The sequence below is a fragment of the Polypterus senegalus genome, chromosome 11 (genome assembly GCF_016835505.1).
Source record: "Polypterus senegalus isolate Bchr_013 chromosome 11, ASM1683550v1, whole genome shotgun sequence".
NCBI lineage: Eukaryota > Metazoa > Chordata > Cladistia > Polypteriformes > Polypteridae > Polypterus > Polypterus senegalus.
The window spans coordinates 158,294,877-158,317,129 of record NC_053164.1 but is presented as its reverse complement, the minus strand read 5'-3'; the positions used below and the strand labels follow the sequence as shown (position 1 = coordinate 158,317,129).

General features: G+C 38.6%; 1 protein-coding gene across 2 annotated transcripts in view; it reads left to right on the top strand.

Moving 5' to 3' along the window:
• mrps35 (mitochondrial ribosomal protein S35) overlaps positions 1 to 22,253 on the top strand; it is a 223,212-nt gene that overhangs the window by 14,328 nt on the left and 186,631 nt on the right. The window lies entirely within an intron of this gene.

Genomic DNA, 22,253 nt, shown 5'->3' with positions numbered 1-22,253 from the left:
AAAACATTTAGGGTAATTATTTTTGTGCTTCACAGTTGCATCTGGTTATCAGGGCTTTATTTAAAGTGACAAACGTGGAGGCAGCTATATTAAAGAGAAACTGAGATAAAACACTTACGGCCATAAATGTCTTGATTTGGTCCATTATTTTGTTGTGAGGTAGACCAGTGTCTAAACGCCGTATCTGCAATTTCCACACACTCTGGCGTTAGGTGCTCTTCCATTGTAGATGCACTTTGATTTATGTAATCATTTCTCAGGCTTTTCCTTTCTTGACTGCATCTTCCACATTCAGTGGAACTACATTCTGAATGTAGCTGAACACTAGCAGGTTGATGCATCCTGCACATTGATTTTGCATTTCGTCCAAGTTCTCCATGGTCAGCAGACATCTTGGTGGTTGATTTTGAACATTTTGAGGAGGGGTTATCTTGGGTGGTGGAGGTAGATGGCTTTTGGGTTTGCTACAGACATCACCGTCACTATCACTATCAAATCTTGTGTTTGCTCTTTGGGAAAAGATTAAGAAATTATGGACAAAATACACAGTTATACAAGAATGAGGAAGTGCCTCATACAACTGTACAATTATGAGAAAAAAAGCTTTACCAATTTAGACAAATTTTTATGAATTAGCCTTGTGGTAGTTATACTAATTTAAATTACAGTATATAAATTAAATGAGATAACTGGATCATTAAACTTAGTGTTTTCCCTTTAAAAGATCAAGTATTACAGCTTGAAAATTCACTGTATTAACACAAGCAACAGTCTGCAGGTGATGCTACAGTTCAAGCATATTAACTATTTCAGGCTTACATTTTCCTTCTTTTTGTCCTTTTTGGAATTTCATTGTCTTCATCTTCTGCTCTCTGCAAATCTGAGTGTCTTTCGGCAACTGGCAGCTTCAGTCTTGCAGTTCTGTAATTATCTGTTAAATTCCAGATGTAAGAGCATTTACTGTATAATATGGATACACAGTACTCAGGAATACAATTATACCAGTGTGGCACAGTGGTAGCACTGCTGCCTGCAGGAAGGAGACCTGGGTTCCTGTCCTGGGTCCTCCCTGTGTGGAGTTTACATGTTCTCCCCGTGTCTGTGTGGGTTTCCTCCGGGTGCTCCAGTTTCCTCCCAGGTTAGGCGATTTGGAGATCCTAAATTGGCCTTAGTGTGTGCATGTGTGTGCGCCCTGCGATGGACTGGAGCCCTGTCTAGAGTTTATTCCTGCCTTGCACCCTATAGTAGCTGGGATGGGCTCCAGAAGACCCCTGTGACCTTTTTCTGGATATAGTGGGTTAGAAGATGACATGATATGACATAACAATTATACCAAATATAAATACAAACCTGTTGTGTACATAACTTCAACCTTAAATGATTTCCAGTTTTCTTTGGGCTGCTCTTTATTTATTATAGCCTTATGGATATCTCCAGTTTTATATGGTGGCCAAGCACACACTCCATTGGATACCCAATTGGATGGTACCAACTAACTTCATTGCATTCTGAAAAATTCACAATGTGATACATAGCCTACAAAATGACTAAAAACAAAGATTTTTTTAAAACATTACATTTACAAAAGTCCTTGATAAATGCACTTACAACATGCAAGCATGCTTACAATTACTAATCAAATATAAGTAACAATAATAATACATATGATTAACATATACAGTAAATTATATTACTTAAACATGATTTCATTTGTACAGTTGAAATAATCAAATTTGCTTACCTAGCAACTTCACACACCACCATAAATCAGTCCAGAATATAAAGAATGCAAGTGGTGGGGTGATGACAGTTTAAAAAACTAATTAGAAAAAGTACTTATGAACTCTGTAACACAACAGGAAGAAACAAACAAAAAAAAAATACTGTACCAATTAATCTGTATTTCTATGAAGTAGGGGGATTACAAGATATTTGTCATCTAGTGGCAAACGGACATATTTCCGCATGCCAGAACCAATAGGTAAACACTGAAGATGTGAGGAAAGCTTGGACACAACATAAATCCCCAGGCATGAAGAATCAATTGGATATTCAAAAAATATGGCCTTGTGTTGGTATTCCTGACAGACAACATATTCCCTGTCTTCACACACAATTATATTTTGAACTATGACAATTTATTGACAATTTTGATACAGGAATCCCCTGCAGAAACTTTGATGACAAATCCATTTAAAGTCCACCTCTTTAAACTGGAGTACTACTTCAAAGTGTAGTGGAACTGGACCACCTGAATGTTGCATTTTAAACCTCTTTTGAGGGTGTATGCTAAAATCAGTATTTAAATGCAAGGAGTCAAGCTCTGAAATCTACATTATAACCTGTGTTAAAGGACAGTGAGGTCGTCTAACCATTTTCTTTAGCTTTCTTAGATAATTTTCAAATGGAAAACCTGATATAATATCCAAACTACCATGGACTTTAACATCTTGACTTAAATGAGTTAGCCCATGTACATTATAGCTGACAAACTCAGGACCATATAACTCACTAAAATGCTTGACAAATGCCACTAGCAGAGAGTTAGCAAAATCATTCATAGTTGAACAATACTCAGGACTTGCTAAAATGTATACACCCACAGAGAGCAGCATGAAATTTTGATACACCTCAGAGCACAATATTTCTCTCAAAACAACTGGACTCGTGTACAATAAGAATTGTCTCAACTCCGTTGCTTTCCACCGTAGTCTTTCAAAAAGTGAACAGGGCTTCCTTGCAAACTCATTAGAAATGAAACCACGTAGCGCTACCAACTTATCAGAAATTAACAACACTTGACTGGCTGAAACACGGCACTGTAGTGGGCCATTGCTTCCCATCCACAAATCCAAGAGACGTCTCATTACTCCTAAGCATACAAGGTGCATGTAATCATGCGGGAATCCCTTAATCATATCCATGATTTCTGAGAGAGGTGAAGATTCTACATGGTGTGCATCATCATCTAATGTTTTAAATGATTCACCTGTTCGAAGACTTGCAGTGGTTTCTGGAAATGTCATATGATGGTTTACATATACTCCTTTTTGTACACACTTATCACAACTGTGATATCCAGTGTGTGATTTTATGCCCTTAATAAAGGCTCTAGCAGGTGCATCGCAAACAACTGAAGATAAAGTGATGAAAAATGTTTTTCCTTTCACAGGAAATCCTTTTCCAATTGTTTTTAACTCATTAACTAGAGCACTCAAGTATTCAGAAAGTGAGTTTGGTTTTGAACATCCACAGAACAATGCAATCAAAAATGGAATCTTGATATAATTCTTAACAATTCCAAGAACTGGCCAAAACTGAAGTGAAGAACTCTTAAAAATAGGAAGCCCATCAAAATTAAGTTGCAAATAAAAAGTGTGCCCACTTGGAACAGTTGACCATACCTTTTCAAAGAAAGCTCTCAGAGAATGTTTAATGCCAAAGTAATGAAATGAACCACCACCAAGCATTTCAACTGTGTAAGCAGTCTTAGTTTTCAGTAAGGACCTTGCATCTTTTGGCAAAAAAACATTAATTCTGAGTATAGTTAGTAATGCAGATAATGCAATTAAAGGGATACTGAACTGAACATCCCAATTTCTCAAACTGGCCTGGAGGGCTTCCTGGTAATCATTCTGCCCACAATCAAAGTTATCATCACTGTCACTCTCTGACTGACTGGATTCCAAATCATCACAAGAACAATCAAATTGAGAAGTTTGGATCTCATCCACATGTATTTCATTGTGAGTGATCTCAATCCCACGACTAACCTGCCTTTCATTCTCCAGTGAATCTATCAGCTTATTCACCCTCTTTATAGCCCTTTTTCTCAGATTAATGCGTTTTACATTCCATTTTGCCCTGTCCATATTACCATGAATTACCAAAATATACCTGTCAATGCCCAACTACTGTTCAATGCTGCAAAACAAAAAGGGACAAGAAAATATTATTTATATTACGTACACACTGTGCTACGGATTCAAGGTTTATACAGTGACTAAGTACATTATGAGATACACAAATAAACGTTGCCTTCGTTCTGATTGGAACATTGTAAAAAGCTCCAATTGAGCACTCATTATTTGTCAAGACATACCTTACTTAACATGGTTCAAATTTGATGCCACCTCCACCACTGCGCGGCTTTCACTATATAAAAATAAACTCACGTTCGCGGGTTTTTACGTTTGCACTTCCGCTCATGTTAACTAAACGCACTAACAGTGAAAACTCTCGATGTTTCTAAGCAGTTAAAAAATTAATGTCACGTGCTAAAATAAATGCCGAATTTAAATTTACTTGCTGGCCTTCGTCACCGCTTATTATATTTAATATCTGGATATCATAACTGTTTAAGTAAAAAAAAAAAGCCCGCCGAATAATTTAAAAATGGCTTATATAACAGTTTAAGCACGTTATAGCACCTTGCATACTATGCAATTAACTGGCGCTTTTCATAATTTAAACATTTTAACATGAACAATGATAACGAACAAATAATATGTTAAACTAGCAAAATACCCGCGCTTCGCAGCGGAGAAGTGTGTTTAAAGAAGCAATGAAAAGAAAAGGAAACATTTTGAAAATAACGTAACATGATTGTCAATGTAATTGTTTTGTCACTGTTGTGAGTGATGAGTGTTGTTGTCATATATATATATATTTACACACACACACACATAAACATATAAATATATATACATATCTATACATATACACATATATACATACATATATACACATACATATACATACACACATACATACATACATACACACACATATATACACACAAATACATATATATATATATATATATATATATATATATATATATATATATATATATATATATACATACATACACACACATATATAAACATATATATACATATACATACATATCTACATATATACACACACAGCTATTTTGTATCAGTGCAATACGCTGCTTGTTAAAATGGATAACTCCCGCTCTTACGTGCAAGTCTACGTGCATATTATGAACTATCGCATTTGTTCAAGTTCTATTTAAATTTTAAATAGAAGGAATTTTTATTTAGTCGACAGAAATATCTTTGGTAGGAATGGTAAAAACAGACAGGAATATTATTCCTGAATAAATCAACTCAAACCTTAAACAACTTATAATATTTTGCTCTCTATAAAATATATCCTGTCTAAATTATACAAGTTAGAAATAAAGTAAACATTAAAAGAACAAACATTCAAATTTCTTTACTCTTATGTAATTTTATATAAAAAATAAACTTAGATTTTAAATATCCCAAAAGATTTTGCTCTCCATAAAAATATATCCTGTCAAAATTATTCAAATTCAAATATGAACATGCTGCATAACAAAACCTGGAAATATAAATAAAATGTGTTCCTTTCAGCAATAACAAATCAAATCATTCAGTTGTCTTTGCTCATATGTCATTTTAGAGCTGGACGCCTGGCATCTTTTTTTGGCAACAGGTTCGTTTATGTTTGGTGTGAGGTTCTGTGTTGTGGAGATTCTTAGAATGGATTGCAGGTGCTCATCAGTGAGGCGACTCCTGTGTGCTGTTTTGTTAGTCTTTATCACTGAGAAGAGCTTCTCACACAGATAATGTGCTACCAAACATGCACAAGTTTCGAGCCGCATGTAGACGGACTTTTTTTGTTCTTCAAAGTCACCAAAGCGCCGTGCAAAGTGCGTATTTGGGAACACCGTAGTGACGACTTGGTTTAACATTACTTGGCAACAGGGAAAGTGGGGCAAGGTGTACTGGTGCATTTGTGTCTCCCATAAAAGCAGCTTCACTTGAAATCACTTTGTGATTGTGCGGGTAAAACGTCCGCTGAAGTGTCAGGTTCTTATTTAATTATTCTGCTTTCTGTATCTTCTGCATTGCATTCAGGTTACCCTGATGTTTTGTCTCATAGTGCCGTCTTAGATTAAATTCTGTAATTACAGCCACATTAGCTCCACAAATGAGACACACGGGTTCAGTAAACATATACTCAGCCTCCCATCGGTTTTTAAAGGCTCTATTTTCAGAATGAACTTTTCTCTCCAGCATCGTGTGAGCTAGCTTCGCAATAACTTGCAGCATCATAAGCTAGACTTGATTAACGGTGTAAGTGTTTGGCAAGGCAGCTGAAGCGCTGCATTATGGGATCTGTAGTTTATTGTGTTACCAGCGCTTCATATACCCGGGCCATTAATAACAATAATACAGTGTATAAGATGATCTCGCGGGCCGGATATAATTACACGCCGGGCCGGATGTGGCCCGTGGCCCTTGAGTTTGACAAATATGGACTAAATAGAACTTGAAAAGATATATTTTTTGAAATGTGATCGCGCAATTCAGATAGAGTTGACGCGCACTACAGCCTGCATCCTCCCCTCACTCTTACTTTTTTACCGTTCATCTAATGAATACACTGAGTATGGCTTTACCAAAACAATCATTGATGGCGAATAAAGTATCCATTATTAGAGTATATAGATCGGAATATATATATCTATACTAATAAAAGGCAAAGCCCTCACTCACTCACTCACTCACTCACTCATCACTAATTCTCCAACTTCCCGGGTGGGTGGAAGGCTGAAATTTGGCAGGTTCACTCCTTACAGCTTCCTTACAAAAGTTGGGCAGGTTTTATACCGAAATTCTACGCGTAATGGTCATAACTGGAAGCAGTTTTTCTCCATTTACTGTAATGGAGATGAGCTTCAACGGCGTGAGGGGCGAGTTTCGTGTGATATCATCACGCCTCCCACGTAATCACGCAGTACATAAAAAACCAGGAAGACCTCAAAAAAGCGCTTAAGAAAACATGCATTATATAATTGAGAAGGCAGCGAAACAATAAGAAGCGAGCGAGTGACATATACAACCATATTCATGAGTTCTGCTACTGAAACAAAGCGATGTAAACCTACACTTTAAATTAAGTTCATAGACAGGCTGCCGCTGGCGTTTGTAATTTAGTGCCCACCCATATAAGGCTGTCCGTCAGCGGCAATCCAATAGCAAACTGCCACGGGTAAATATTCACGGGTGAAGGACTGTGCTTATGGAGAGGAAGATGAGATGGTCAGGGTGGTGTTTGACAAACTCGGCGAAACTGCGAGAGAAAGTTTTAAGTGCCAGGACTAAGGTAACATTAAATAAAGCTGTGGACATAGCACGAGATGGCACCAGCACAGCTGGGAACCTTCGATGCAAGTGCACCGAGTGGCTCACGTGAACTGACGCAGTGCACAGATAAAAAGCAACAGTTCCAAAGAGCGCTGAACAAAAACCGAATTACACAATTGAAAAGGCAGCAAAAAATATGAAGCGTCTGATAAGCATATTCATAAATGCAGCTACTCTGGAAACAAAGCACACGGTGGAAAAAGTCAATGTCCCGCTAAAGGAAGACAGTGTAAAAAAAACCCGTGCATGCAGTGTGTCAGGTCTCAGATAAAGAAGAAGACGAGCTGTTTATTGATGCAGTAAGAAACGAATCGATGAATGAAACCTGTCATCTTTACAACGATTGACAAACACGGAATGTAACTTGGAACACAACACATCCTACAAATACGAACCTGATTGAAAGAAATAATGATAATCAAATCCTTGATGACAGCAACACTCAGTAACACTCACAAAACAAATACTGTATATTGACAGTCATGTTACGTTATTTTTAAAATGTTCCCTTTTCTTTTTCTACCTTTTTTAACACACTACTTCTCTGCTGCGATACGCGGGTATATATATATGTATATATATATCCCGCTCTACATACTCTAATAATGGATACTTTATTCGCCATCAATGATTGTTTTGGTAAAGCCATACTCAGTGTATTCATTAGATGAACGGTAAAAAAGTAAGAACGAGGGGAGGATGACTTATTGAGGCATGCAGGCTGTAGTGCGTGTGAACTCTATCTGAATTGCACGATCACATTTGAAAAAATATATCTTTTCAAGTTCTATTTAGTCCATATGTGTCAAACTCAAGGGCATGGGCCACATCCGCCCGCGCGTAATTATATCCGCCCGCGAGATCATTTTATATACTGTATTATTGTTATTAAAGCCCGGTATATGAAGCGCTGGTAACACAATAAACTGCAGATCCCATAATGCAGCGCTTCAGCTGCCTTGCCGAACACTTACTGCTTACTAGAGTTATTGCGCACTGAGTTTGCACGGCGCTTTGGTGACTTTGAAGAACAAAAGTCCATCTACATGCGGCTCGAACCTTGTGCATGTTTGGTAGCACATATCTGTGTGAGAAGCTCTTCTCAGTGATAAAGACTAACAAAACAGCACACAGGAGTCGCCTTACTGATGAGCATCTGCAATCCATCCTGAGAATCTCCACTACACAGAACCTCACACCAAACAGAAACGAACTTGTGGCCAAAAAAAGATGCCAGGCGTCCAGCTCTAAAATGACATATGAGCAAAGACAACTGAATGATTTGATTTGTTATTGCACGTAAGAGCGGAGTCAACCGTTTTAACAAACAGCGTATTGCACTGATACTGAAATAGCTGTGTGTGTATATATGTAGATATGTATGTATATGTATATATATTTTTATATATGTGTGTGTGTATGTATGTATATATATATATATATGTATTTGTGTGTATATATGTGTGTATATGTGTGTGTATATATATATTATATGTGTGTATATATATATATATATATATGTGTGTGTATATATATATATATATATATATGTGTGTGTATATATATATATATATATGTGTGTGTATATATATATATATATATATGTGTGTATATATATATATATATATATATGTGTGTATATATATATATATATATGTGTGTATATATATATATATATATGTTTATGTGTGTGTGTGTGTGTGTAAATATTTATATATGACAACAACACTCATCACTCACAACAGTGACAAAACAATTACATTGACAATCAGGTTACGTTATTTTCAAAATGTTTCCTTTTCTTTTTCATTGCTTCTTTAACACACTACTTCTCCGCTGCGAAGCGCGGGTATTTTGCTAGTGTATGTATGTATGTATGTATGTATGTATGTATGTATGTATGTATGTATGTATGTAAACTGTGTGCACAATTATTAGGCAAGTTGTATTTTTGAGAATTAATTTTAATATAGAACAAACACAGTGCTATCAGTCAATCCAAAATGTTAATAAACCTGAATGTTTCTACAACGGAAATGTGAGTGTGAACATCATCAGGGGAATACATAAAGCACAATTATTAGGCAACTATTAGTGTGCAGATTTATTATGCAACTAAAGGAAAAATGAAAATTTTCCCATCTCAAATGTTTATTTTTATCTGTTATAGTGAGAATAATAAACAAACACCTCAACATTTACAAATAAACATCTCTGACATTTCAAAAAAAATAAATCAATCAATCAATGACCAATATAGCCACCCTTCTTTCCAATAACAGTCATAAGCCTTTCCATTCATGTAGTCTGTTAGTTTCTTGATCTGTTGACGATCAGCTTTTTGTGGAGCAGTGACTACAGCCTCCCAGACACTCTTCAGAGAGGTGTATTGTTTTTCTCCCCGTAAATCTAGCGTTTAAGAAGTGCCCACAAGTTCTCGATAGGGTTTAGGTCAGATGATGAAGGGGGGCCATGTCATTATTCCTTCATCTTTAAGGCCTTTACTGGCTGGCCACGCAGTGGAGAACTTCGATGGAAGTGATGGAGCATTGGCCTGCATAAAAATCATGGTCTTTTTCCTGTATCACTGTTTGAAGAAAGTGTCTTCGAAAAACTGGCAGTAGGTTTGGGAGTTGATTTTGAGTTCATCTTCAATGCAAAAAGGACCAACTAGCTCATCTTTAAAAATACCAGCTCATACCAGTACCCCACCTCCACGTTGGACTGGAGCTCTGTGCCCATTACTGATCCACAGGTCCATCCATCTGGTCCATCAAGAGTCACTCTCATCTCATCGGTCCATAAAACCTTTGAAAAATCTGTCTTCAGATATTTCTTGGCCCAGTTTTGACGCTTCAACTTATGTTTCTTGTTCAGTGGTGGTTGGGTTTCAGCCCTCCTTACCTTGGCCATGTCTTTGAGCACTGAACACCTTGTACTTCTGGGCACTCCAGGTAGGTTGCAGCTCTGGAATATGAAAGCACTGGAGGATAATGGGTTCCTGGTAGCTTCACGTTTGATTCTTCTCAAATCTTTGGCTGCTAATTTGCATCTTTTGTTCTCAACACGTTTCTTGCGACCCTGTTGACTATTTGCAACAAAATGTTTGATGGTTCTGTGATCACACACCAATATCTTAGCAATTCTAAAAGTGCTGCATCCTCTGAAAGACTTTTACAATTTTTGACTTTTCAGAGTCGGTTAAATCTCGCTTTTGGCCCGCTTTGCCGAGGAAAACTAGCTGCCTAATAATTCTGCACACCTTGATATAGGGTGTTGATCTCCTTAGGCCACACCCTCCCTCATTACACAAATACACATCACCTGACGTGCTTAAATCCAATAAGCATTCAAGTTAATACAGCTGGAGTTGGAATATACGCATAAAAATGATGATATGGTCAAAATACTCACTTGCCTAATAATTGTACACACAGTGTATATGAATATATATATGTGTATATATATATATATATATATATATATATCGGCTCAGTTTTGATCACATGACGCTCAGCAGACAAAGTGTATCCATACTACTCGTATTGCAATACATCGCTCGTTAATCAAGTCAAAATTTATTAATACTTTTTGCTCGTCTTGCAAAACACTCGTAAACTAAGTTACTTGTAAACCGAGATTCCACTGTATATGCCTGTAGCAAGTTGGCCGAAACGAAAAATATAAATGTCACTTATAATTATAATTGTAAAGACTTTGTCTTAGACTCCGTCTGAGTCGCATACAATTTAGTGGTGGCCCATTGCATGAAAGTCTTTTAGAATGAAAGTCAGTTTAGAAATGGTATGCATCATCTGCACAAAACTACCATGAAATTTTGTTAAACATGACGGTACCAAAACATGGCAGATTATTTGGTATTACAATTTAGACACATTGCTCCAAGAACTCCAACATGAGGAACTAAACTGAAAAGAAAAAAGGTAATATTGTGCACCACTGTAGTCATTCTGAACTTCGTCAAAAGCCTGGCTCACAGCAAAATAACTAATCAAGTGTTTCCAAGATGCTTGTAAAAGTTTTTTTTGTCTTCCATGTCCAGTCAAGGAGTTCTCATGAAACTCACCTTGTGAAATTTGAAGAGTTACCGGTACTGCTTAGTGCCGGCTCACTTCAAGCACTGAATATGCATTTATTACTACAGCAGAAATAATTATTAATACAAGCGTAAAAGTTTGCGGTACAAACAACCATGCAAAACAAAGTTACTAAAAAAATGCAAAGAAAACTGTGCAAATGCAAATTTCAAACGTTTTCATTTCGAAGCCCACTTGCTTCCATTGTCAAAAATAATGAGCAATTAGTTTTGTTGCTGCTGCTGCTTTTTTCGTTTAATGGAGTTTTTCATCACTTGGTACAATGGCAGATTATTTAAAAGGAAACTCTATAAGGCAGAACCTCAGAGATACGGATTACGAACTGTGAAATGATTGGTTAAAATTACACTTGATAGACAAACTTCAAACATTTATAATTGGACAGGTGAGTTTTTGATTGTCATACAGTAACAAAAATATCATTCATTGAAGTTATGAATTAGCACAATTTGAACTGGTGAAGTCAAATTTAATTGACGGTTATTCCACCTCTAGATCCACCCATAATGTCTCTGGTCTGCAGCAATACTCTTCTCACTTGCAGAGCCACAGCACCACTGTTGTAGACCCGGAAGTGATGTCACCGCAGTTTCAAGACTGACTTCATAAAAGGCAGGGCCTGTTAGAGCCCATTGCGGCACTTCCTGTGTGATTTTGGGCTATACAAAAATAAACTGTATTGTAATAAACTGTAATGTCAGGTCTGTTTAATGTCTTCCTATACAAGCGAGTAAAAAAAACAAAAATTAATGGAGTCGGTTGATTTCATTAATTTTGGGAGGTTATTCCAAAGTCTGTGGGCTATTCAGGTAAGGGCCCCTTTGTCACCCACAGAGTGCAGGTTAATGTGGGGCACAACAAGATGGCCAGAATCAGAGGACCTTATAGTGCAGGTTAAAAACAGAATTTTATATTTAATCATCTAAGACACAGGGAGCCTGGGATAGCTGTGATGTGCTCGCTGTAGCCAGTCTGTGTTAGGACTCTTGCAGTTGAGTTTTGAATCAGCTGGAGGTGTGATATAAGATTATATTATTATAAAATTAAGATAACTTAAGTATTATATTGTAAATTAAGGCATGAGGGTTACCCTGGACATGACATAAGCTGCCTAGGGTCTGACAGTGGGTCCAAGGATTTCATCCCGATGCCTAATGGCAGTCAAGGTGCCGTTGTCTAGCCTGTAGAGGTCTGTGCATCCCTCCATGGATATGCCTCCCCAGAACATCACTGACCCACCACCAAACCGGTGATGCTGAACAATGTTACAGGTAAGAAACCCTTTCACATCTGTCACATGTGCTCAGGGTGAACCAGCTCTCATCTGTGAAAAGCACAGGGCACCAGTGGTGGACCTGCCAATTCTGGTATCCTATGGTAAATGCCAGTCGAGTTCCATGGTGCTGGACATTGAGCACAGGGCCCACTAGTGGACGTCAGGCCCTCAGGCCACCCTCAAAGTCTTTTTGATTGTTTCGTCAGAGACATTTGCACCACCGGTGTGCCTGCTGGTGTTCATTTTGTAGGTCTCTGGCAGTGCTCATCCTGTTCCTTCTTGCCCGAAGGAGCAGATACTGGTCCTGCTGATGGGTTAAGGACTTTCTACGGCCCTGTACAGCTCACCTAGAGTAAACTGCCTGTCTCCTGGAATCTCCTCCATGCCTTTGAGACTGTGCTGGGAGACACAGCAAACCTTCTGGCAGTATCCTGGAGACGTTGGACTACTTGTGCAAACTCTGTAGGCTCCAGGTATCTCCTCATGCTACCAGTAGTGACACTGACTGTTGCCAAATGCAAAACTAGTGAAAAAACAGCCATTAAAGATGAGGAGGGAAAAATGTCAGTGGCCTCCACCTGTTAAACCATTCCTGTTTTGGGGGTTGTCTCATTTTGGCGCTTCTGGTGCACCCATTCCTAATTTCATTAACACCAAAACAGCTGACACTGATTAACAACCCCCTCTGCTACGTAGCTGACCAGATCAATACCCCAGAGGTTTCATTGACTCGATGCTATACTCCTTTAATTATTTTGAGCAATATACTTTAATGCAATACTGTGGTTTTATAAATCACTACACACATTACTGAAATACACTCAATGATAGTTTTGGATAGCCACACACTTAAGTCCTTCACAAATGCATTAGTGTACAAACATCACATTTTAATTTCTCTTTGAGAAGCATGAAAGATAATTGTGTTGAGCTTCAACCTATGATTACATTTTTGCTGCATATATACTATTGGGAGATTTTTTTTTTTTAATCAGATGGTCACTTTATTTTAGATAGATAGTTACTTTATTAATCCCAAAAGTTAACCTCATAGAAAGGCAAACAGCAGGCAGCTGAGAGGGAGAACAGTACAGGAGCTTAAGGGGAAAAGGTGTAAAATATCTGTAGCAGATCTTAGTGTTACCATTTAAGTTAAGGAGCAGCTGAAAGAAGAAGAAATTTAATTTTAAGAAAAAAAAAATATATATAGTTAAGGCAGCTTAGTAATCCCAAATCAAATTTTAATAATGAGGCCAGTGCAATGCAAGTCCTGTTGGATGTTGGACTTTTTAGATGATGGTTTGGAAGAGCCAGTTGTCTATGAGGGCTACATCTGCAAGAGATGCCAGCTGATCCAGCACCTCGAGCTCAGGGTCGCTGAACTGGAGGAGGAGTTGGCTGACCTGCGTTGTAATAGAGAATTGGCGGACTTGGCCCAGGTGTCCTTTAGAGATAGTGTGCACCCCTAAGGTGGTGCGGGAGGAGATTCCAGACCAGACAGGTAGGAATAGGTGGGTCACGGTCGCAAGGCGTAAGGTAAAGGGTGCACACTGTCCGGGGGCATCAACCCCAGAATTAGAAGTGTCTAACCGTTATCATGTCCTGGCGGAGCTGGACGGTGACTCTGATAATTCTGAGGTGGTAGGCAGGGTTGAGGAGCCCCAACGGGCCACCTCAAAACCAGTTCCCAAAAAGAGAGAGGTAGTGATAGTTGGGGACTCAATCATTAGGGGGATTGAAGCGCAGGTGTGCTCCAGAGAGAGAGTCTGCGGTGTGTTGCCTTCCGGGAGCACAGGTGGGAGACCTCCTGGAAGGGTGGATAGGCTCTTGGCCAGAGCGGGGGTGGATCCAGTTGTCATTGTCCACGTTGGAACAAATGACATACATAAGGGTAGTCTGTCAGTTCTGCGATCCAAATTCAAAGAGTTAGGTACCAAGCTGAGGAGCAGAACTGACAAGGTAGTCTTCTCCGAAGTTCTGCCTGTGCCACGCGCCAGTCCAGGTAAGATTGAGGAGATTAGAAGGCTTAACGTGGCTCAAATCTTGGTGCAGGGTAGAAGGGTATAGGTTTATGGGGCATTGGGACTCCTTTTGGAACAGATGGGACCTGTTCGCCGTGACGGGTTACATCTGAACCGGAGGGGCACCAATGTATTGGGGAGGCGTATGTGTAGGCTAGTCGAGGATTGTTTAAACTAGGGAATGGGGGGGCAGGGAGTTTAGGACAGGCCAGATTTAGATCTATACATGGAAGAACAAACAATGGTGTAGAAATAAAAATGCATAGTAATGTAAATTTTAAGCAAACACGTAAAGATAGAAGGATTAACACATTAAAAATAGCTTGCCTTAATGCTAGAAGTATCAAAAATAAGGTAAGTGAGTTGGAGTTGTATGTAGCAGAGCACAATTATGATATTATAGCAATAACGGAAACCTGGCTAAATAACAAAGATGGGGATGAGTGTAACATAGAGGGATACACATTTTTAGGAAGGATAGACAGAACAGAAAAGGAGGTGGGGTTGCTGTTTATGCCAAACAGGAATTAAATGTAAGTCATCTTCAGTTGGATGATGAGCCCCATCTTAGTGAGGACATGTGGCTTCGCCTGGAAAATATTAGGGAAAAGGTCTCATTTTAGGAGTGTGTTATAGACCACCCAATTCAGACAGTAATTTCAACACACATCTTTTAGTAATATCAAAAGGCAAGTTTACAGGGGATATTATAGTCATGGGGACTTTAATTATCCAAATATTAACTGGGATAACCTTACAGATGGAGGAGCACAAGAGCAGGAGTTTTAGAAGTAATCAGCGACTGTTTTTAACACAGCATGTTAAAGCACCAACAAGGGGTGAAGCCTATCTGGATTTAGTATTCTGTAATAATCAGGATAGAATTGAGGGTGTAGAGGTGATTGAACCACTAGGGTCAAGTGACCATAATGTAATACAATTCTCAGTATTTTGTAAGAGTACAGATGCAAAGACTAAAATTGTTAAGTTGAACTTTAGTAGGGCTAATTTTGAGCAGATGCGACAAAGTCTAAGTAGGATAGACTGGGATAAGCTTTTAAATGTGGAGACAGTCGAGGAGCAGTGGAACAGGTTTAAAATGTTTTACATGTAATGCAGGACAGATACATACCTAAATTTGGAAGTAATAGGAAACTAAAAAACTCCACGATGGATTAATAAAGATTTAAAAAGAAGTTGCAAAGGAAAAACTGCTGTATAAGGCATATAAGACTAATGACTGCAAAGAGAACCGTAGCGTATGAGAAATGAGGGCAACCATTAAGAAGGATATCAGAGAGGCTAAAAGACAGTTGGAGAGGAATATAGCAGATAAGGAAAGAAGACCCCAAGAGATTCTTTCAGTATTTTAGTAGTAAAAGAACAGTTAAGGAGGAGGTCAAGTTCATCAGGAATAGTAAAGGGAATTAAAAGATACAGACAATGAAATAGCAGATGCCCTAAACTTACATTTTTCTGAGGTGTTTACAAGTGAGCAAGTGGATAACCTGCCAGAGGTAAACACAACTACTAAGGAGGTACTGAGGGATTTGGAAATTGTAGAGGGAGAAGTGCTGCTCAGATTAAATAAGATGAAATCAAACAAATCACCAGGCCCAGATAATATTTATCCTCGTGTTCTTAAGGAGGCTAGTGAGTACATATATAAACCCTTGACACATATTTTTAGGAAGTCACTGTGCACTGGAGAGATTCCAAAGGACTGGAAAATGGCAAATATCATCCCATTATATAAAAAGGGTGACAGGGCAGATCCAAGCAACTATAGGCCAGTAAGCAACAAGCATCACAGGAAAATTAATGGAAGGAATTATTAAGGATAAGATTGAGCAACACATGACAAGGACAGGAGTTATTCTGAACAGTCAGCATGGGTTCAGAAGAGGGAGGTCGTGTTTTACTAACATGTTGGAATTCTATGAGGAGGCAACAAAAGGATACGATCAAAGTGGAGCTTATGATATTATTTATCTGGACTTTCAGAAAGCATTTGATAAGGTGCCACATGAGAGGTTGGGCATCAAGTTAAAAGAAGTGGGAATTCAGGGTGATGTTTTTAGATGGGTGCAGAATTGGCTCAGACACAGGAAGCAGAGGGTGATGGTGCGAGGAACCTCATCAGAACTGGCGATGTTAAGAGTGGTGTTCCACAGGGGTCAGTGCTAGGGCCGCTGCTATTTTTAATATATATAAATGATTTAGATAGGAATATAAGTAACAAGCTGGTTAAGTTTGCAGATGATACCAAGATAGGTGGATTAGCAGATAATTTGGAATCCGTTATATCATTACAGAAGGACTTGGATAGCATACAGGCTTGGGCAGATTTGTGGCAGATGAAATTTAATGTCAGTAAATGTAAAGTATTACACATAGGAAGTAAAAATATTAGGTTTGAATACACAATGGGCGTCGAAAATCGAGAGTACACCTTATGAGAAGGATTTAGGAGTCATAGTGGACTCCAAGCTATCAACTTCCAAACAGTGTTCAGAAGCCATTAAGAAGGCTAACAGAATGTTAGGTTATATAGCACGATCTGTGGAGTACAAGTCCAAGGAGGTTATGCTCAACCTTTATAATGCACTGGTGAGGCCTCATCTTGAGTACTGTGTGCAGTTTTGGTCTCCAGGCTACAAAAGGACATAGCAGCACTAGAAAAGGTCCAGAGAAGAGCGACTAGGCTGATTCCAGGTCTACAGGGGTTGAATTATGAGGAAAGATTAAAAGAGCTGAGCCTTTACAGTTTAAGCAAAAGAAGATTAAGAGGTGACATGATTGAAGTGTTTAAAATTATGAAGGGAATTAGTACAGTGGATCGAGACTTGTATTTTAAAATGAGCTCATCAAGAACACGGGGACACAGTTGGAAACTTGTTAAGGGTAAATTTCGCACAAACATTAGGAAGTTTTTCTTTACACAAAGAACGATAGACACTTGGAATAAGTTACCAAGTAGTGTGGTAGACAGTAAGACGTTAGGGACTTTCAAAACTCGACTTGATGTTTTCTTGGAGGAAGCAAGTGGATAGGACTGGCGAGCTTTGTTGGGCTGAATGGCCTGTTCTCGTCTAGATTGTTCTAATTCTAATTCTAATTCTGCTCCTCAAGAAGGCTCAGTCCCCTTCTCCCTGTTCCATGCTCGGTTCAAGGTTGTCCAGATGGCAAAAGTTTTTTTTTTTTTTTTTTTTTTCTGAGATGTTCGATATGTTAAAAAAAATTGCCTGTGGCCAGCATCCAGCGTAATGTTTTGTCTAAATTCTCCACTCCTCTTTTTGTAGCATTATAGTCCATTATCATTTCTGGCCATGGAATCTCTTATCCCTGTGCAGTGTATTCCTCCAGATCACATTGTGTACCAAGGATGTGTCATTTGTTTAGACAAACTTTAATGTTTTCACTGGCCTATTCTGTGTGGCCAGCAGTTGCGATGGGAGCTGTGGCTTATTTTCCTTATAGTGCTAAGCATTGTTGCCTTCCTCTTGAGGAGCTACTGTTCCAGTTTGTGAAAAGTAAAAGTTATCACATGGCGTTGTGCCTATCCATGCAGCTTATGTCATGTCCAGGGCAACCAACCCTCCTGCCTTTAATTTCTTACAGGAGTTCCTCCATCTGACTTCCCCTTGTTAATGAAATGACATCCTCTTCTCGTGTATCTATATGCTTTCTCTTGAGCATGTTGTTCATAGCGTTGGACTGGGTTATCATTTTTATGCAGATGATGCTTAGATCTATTTCAGTGTTAAAAGTGACATTTCATCATAGCTTTCTCAGCTTACAACTTGTCTTGGTGAAATTAAGTTAAAATTAAAACCTGAACAGAGCAAAAATCTTTACAATTAAATTGCAACAAAACTGAACTCCTGCAAAGTGGCACTAAGGTGCAACTTAAGAGAACAAGATCCTCTTCAGTCATTCTTGGTGATGATCTTATCAGACCTTCTTTTACTGCAAAGAATCTTGGTGTCACTTTGATTCCTCCTTTTCTTATTTCACCCTTGTAAACCTTAAGAAACTTTCTTTCTTCCACCTGTGTCACATTTCTTATTTGCTCATTCCTCTCCTTTTCTAATGCTGAGAATCTTGTCCCTGCTTTTATCACATCCCACATTGATTAATGTAAGTCACTACTGGCAGGTGCCACTTGTAATCTTCTATCACAGCTCCAGCTGATTCAACACTCAACTGCAAGATTCCTGACAAAGACTGGCAACAGTGAGCACATCACAGCCATCCTGCTGCACCTTCACAGATCCCTGTGTCTTACAGGATTTAATATAAAATTCTGTTATTAACCTGCCCACTAAGGTCCTCTGATTCTGGCCATCTTGTTGTGCCCCACACGAACCTGCACTCTGTGGTTGACAGCAGGGCTTTCAGCTGTATAGCCCCCAGACTTTTGAATAACCTCCCAAAATTAATTAAATCAGCCAACTCCATTCACTTCTTTTTAACTCCGTTTTGGAAGACATTAAACAGACTTGACATTCTGCCCCTTTCAGTTTACCACCTCTATCTGTCAGGGTACTCTGGATTTGAATTTTTATCACAAATGATTATTTCTTCAAGATTGTTTTGTAGTATTATATGTTGTATTTTAGTCTGGATTATTGTCTTTTATGCTATTTGAATGTTTTGTATATCCTGTATTTATTTTTATTTAGTGAAGATATTATTTGTAGGCAATGTTATATAGGTCCTGTTGTTCTTTCTGAATTTTGGGCATAGGAAGGGTGCAATATAAATAAATTGTTATTATTAGCATTTTTCTTTAAAATTAATATATAGCATATTTCAGTGTAGAATATGTATTGCTGTTCACATATGTTTAAAAATATTAGATTGGCTTAAATGTTCATTCTAAATAGGTTTAGAACTATTGAACATATGAATCGTATATTTTAAAAAATGTAATCACTTTTATTAAAGTTTTAGTAAAATCTAACGTGGTGTAAATTGTAATTGTAATTATATTGTATATTTTGTTTCATGAAATGTAAACGAAAAACTATTTTCAGTTAGCACAAATCTTAATGAATTTAATTTTGTCGAGTGTTAAATGGTTCCCACAGACCCGAACATAATGTAAATGTTAATAGTGTATTTCACAGAAATGATCTGTATTGTTTAGTTTGATGTATGAAATGATGTGATGGCAGAAACCCTCCGAACTTCACAATGATACGTATTATTTGGTTTGATGTACTGTTTTTCTTCTTGTTTTTTTTTATTTATCTTCTCATATTTTTTGCTTAATTTTTGAATGAGTTCTTGACCCAACGTTACTTTCCAGGCTTTGCCAAGTCCGGCCGAAACCTTCCAAAAGTAATTTTATGAAGTCAATCATGAAACTGCAGTAACGTTACTTCTGGGTCTGCAACTGTGGTGACGTATGGTGCTCTGGCTATCCACTTGCAGAACCACAGTATCATACGTCACTGGCCCTCCTCTACATAACAGTACTCCGCACTTTAGGCTAATGATGCAAGAGAGTAACGAAAGAAACATTTGCAAGGCGACCATGTGATTTTCTTAGGCTATCCAATTACTGCACAGTATGTTCTAGAAAATAATCTATACTAATAAAAGGCAAAGCCCTCACTGACTGACTGACTCATCAGTAATTCTCCAACTTCCCGTGTAGGTAGAAGGCTGAAATTTGGCAGGCTCATTCCTTACAGCTTACTTACAAAAGTTAAGCAGGTTTCATTTCAAAATTCTACGCGTAACGGTCATAACCGAATCCTACTTGCATACATATATACGACCATAGCCTGCAGCTCAGTTGCTGTGTGAGGCGGAGTTGCGTCCCCCATCACCACTCCTCCCACGTAGTTGGCTGCCTGTCTATTTTGCGTCCCCCATACCCACGCCTCCCACGTAATTGAGTGCCTGCCCATATAAGGCCATCCGTCAGCAGCAATCCAGTAGACACGCTGCTGCTAAATATTCTCAGGCAAATCCACAACTTAGTACCGGGAATGCCTGTTAAATGTCTTCGATCCACAAGTACCAATTTGGGTGGTGAGATGTCTATTGAGGTGATCACTGTAATATTTATGTCATTGAAATGTATTATTATCAGACATGGTTTAGGCACCTATGTCATCAGGAAGGCACCAGAAAAAGGGACCTCAAGGTTACTATTATGGAAGTTAATTTAGAGCACGGATGCCGTGAATGTAAGAGCTGTAATAAATAAAGTTCCCCTGCATACTTTAAAAGGAAGTCTCGCCATCATTTAATTTTTAACAATTTGTGAAAACAATACATGATGTCAGAATAGAGGACAGTCATGGATTTTGTTGGAGTTCCCTCGCCACGAATTGACTGGGATTCTTTTAACCTGCCGGGAGAATGGAAAAAGTTCCGACAGCACATGGAGCTGATGTTTTCTGGCCTGCTAGAAGGCAAAGACGAGTGAGAAATGCAGCTACCTGCTCCTGTGGACTGGGGAAAAAGGAAGAGACATTTTTAACTCATGGACTGTCACCCAGGATGAAGCCAAGGTACTGAATACTTACTATGACTGTTTTGAGGCATTTGTCATGCCTAAGACGAATCGATATTCGCGAGATACAAGTTTAATGAGAAGACGCAGGGTATAAACGAGACTTTTGATCACTTTGTAACAGAGTTAAAATTGCTGGTGAAGAACTGTGCTTATGCAAACGAAGATGAGATGGTTAGGGATAGAATAGTGTTTGGCACAAACTCTGCGAAAGTGCGACAGAATCTTTTAAGTGCCAGGTCTGAGCTAATATTAAAGCCGTGGACATCGCAAGATCGCACGAGCACAGCTGAGAACCTTCGATGCATGTACTCCGAGCAGCTCCGAGCAGCTCACGTGAACTGGCTGTGAACACAGTACGCAGACAACAAGCAAGAGCTCCAAAGAGCGCTGAACAAAAAACGCATTACACAATTGAGAAGGCAGCAAAAGAATATGAAACGAGTGACGCATATAACCATATTCATAAGTGCAGCTACTGCGGAAACAAAGCTCACAGTGGAAGAAGTCAATGTCCAGCTAAAGGGGAAGACAGTATAAAAAATGGGGTAAATTAAACCACTTCACTAAAGTTTGCAGGAATAGGAAAGGTAAACCCGTGCATGCAGTGTGTGATTTCTCAGATAAAGAGGAAGACGAGCTGTTTATTGATGCAGTAAGAAGGGAACAACCCTCTGAAGCTGAACAAGCCTTTGTAGACATATCAATAGGAAAGCAAGGTGTAAAGCTTAAGTTTAAATTAAGTTCATAGACACGCTGCCGCTAAATATTTGCAGAAAAATCCACAACTTAATACAGGGAATGCCTGTTAAACATCTTAGATTCACGAGTACCGATTTGGGTAGTGATCATTTCGATGAATGAAACCTGTTATCTTTACAACAGTTGACAAACATGGAATGTAACTTGAGCACTACACATCCTCCAAATACGAACCTGATTGAAAGAAATGATAATCAAATCCTTGATGACGGCAACACTAATAACAGTCACAAAACAATTACATTAACAGTCATGTTCTTTTTCATAACTTCTTTAACACACTACTTCTCCGCTGTGAAGCGCGGGTATATTGCTAGTCTATACTAATAAAAGGCAAAG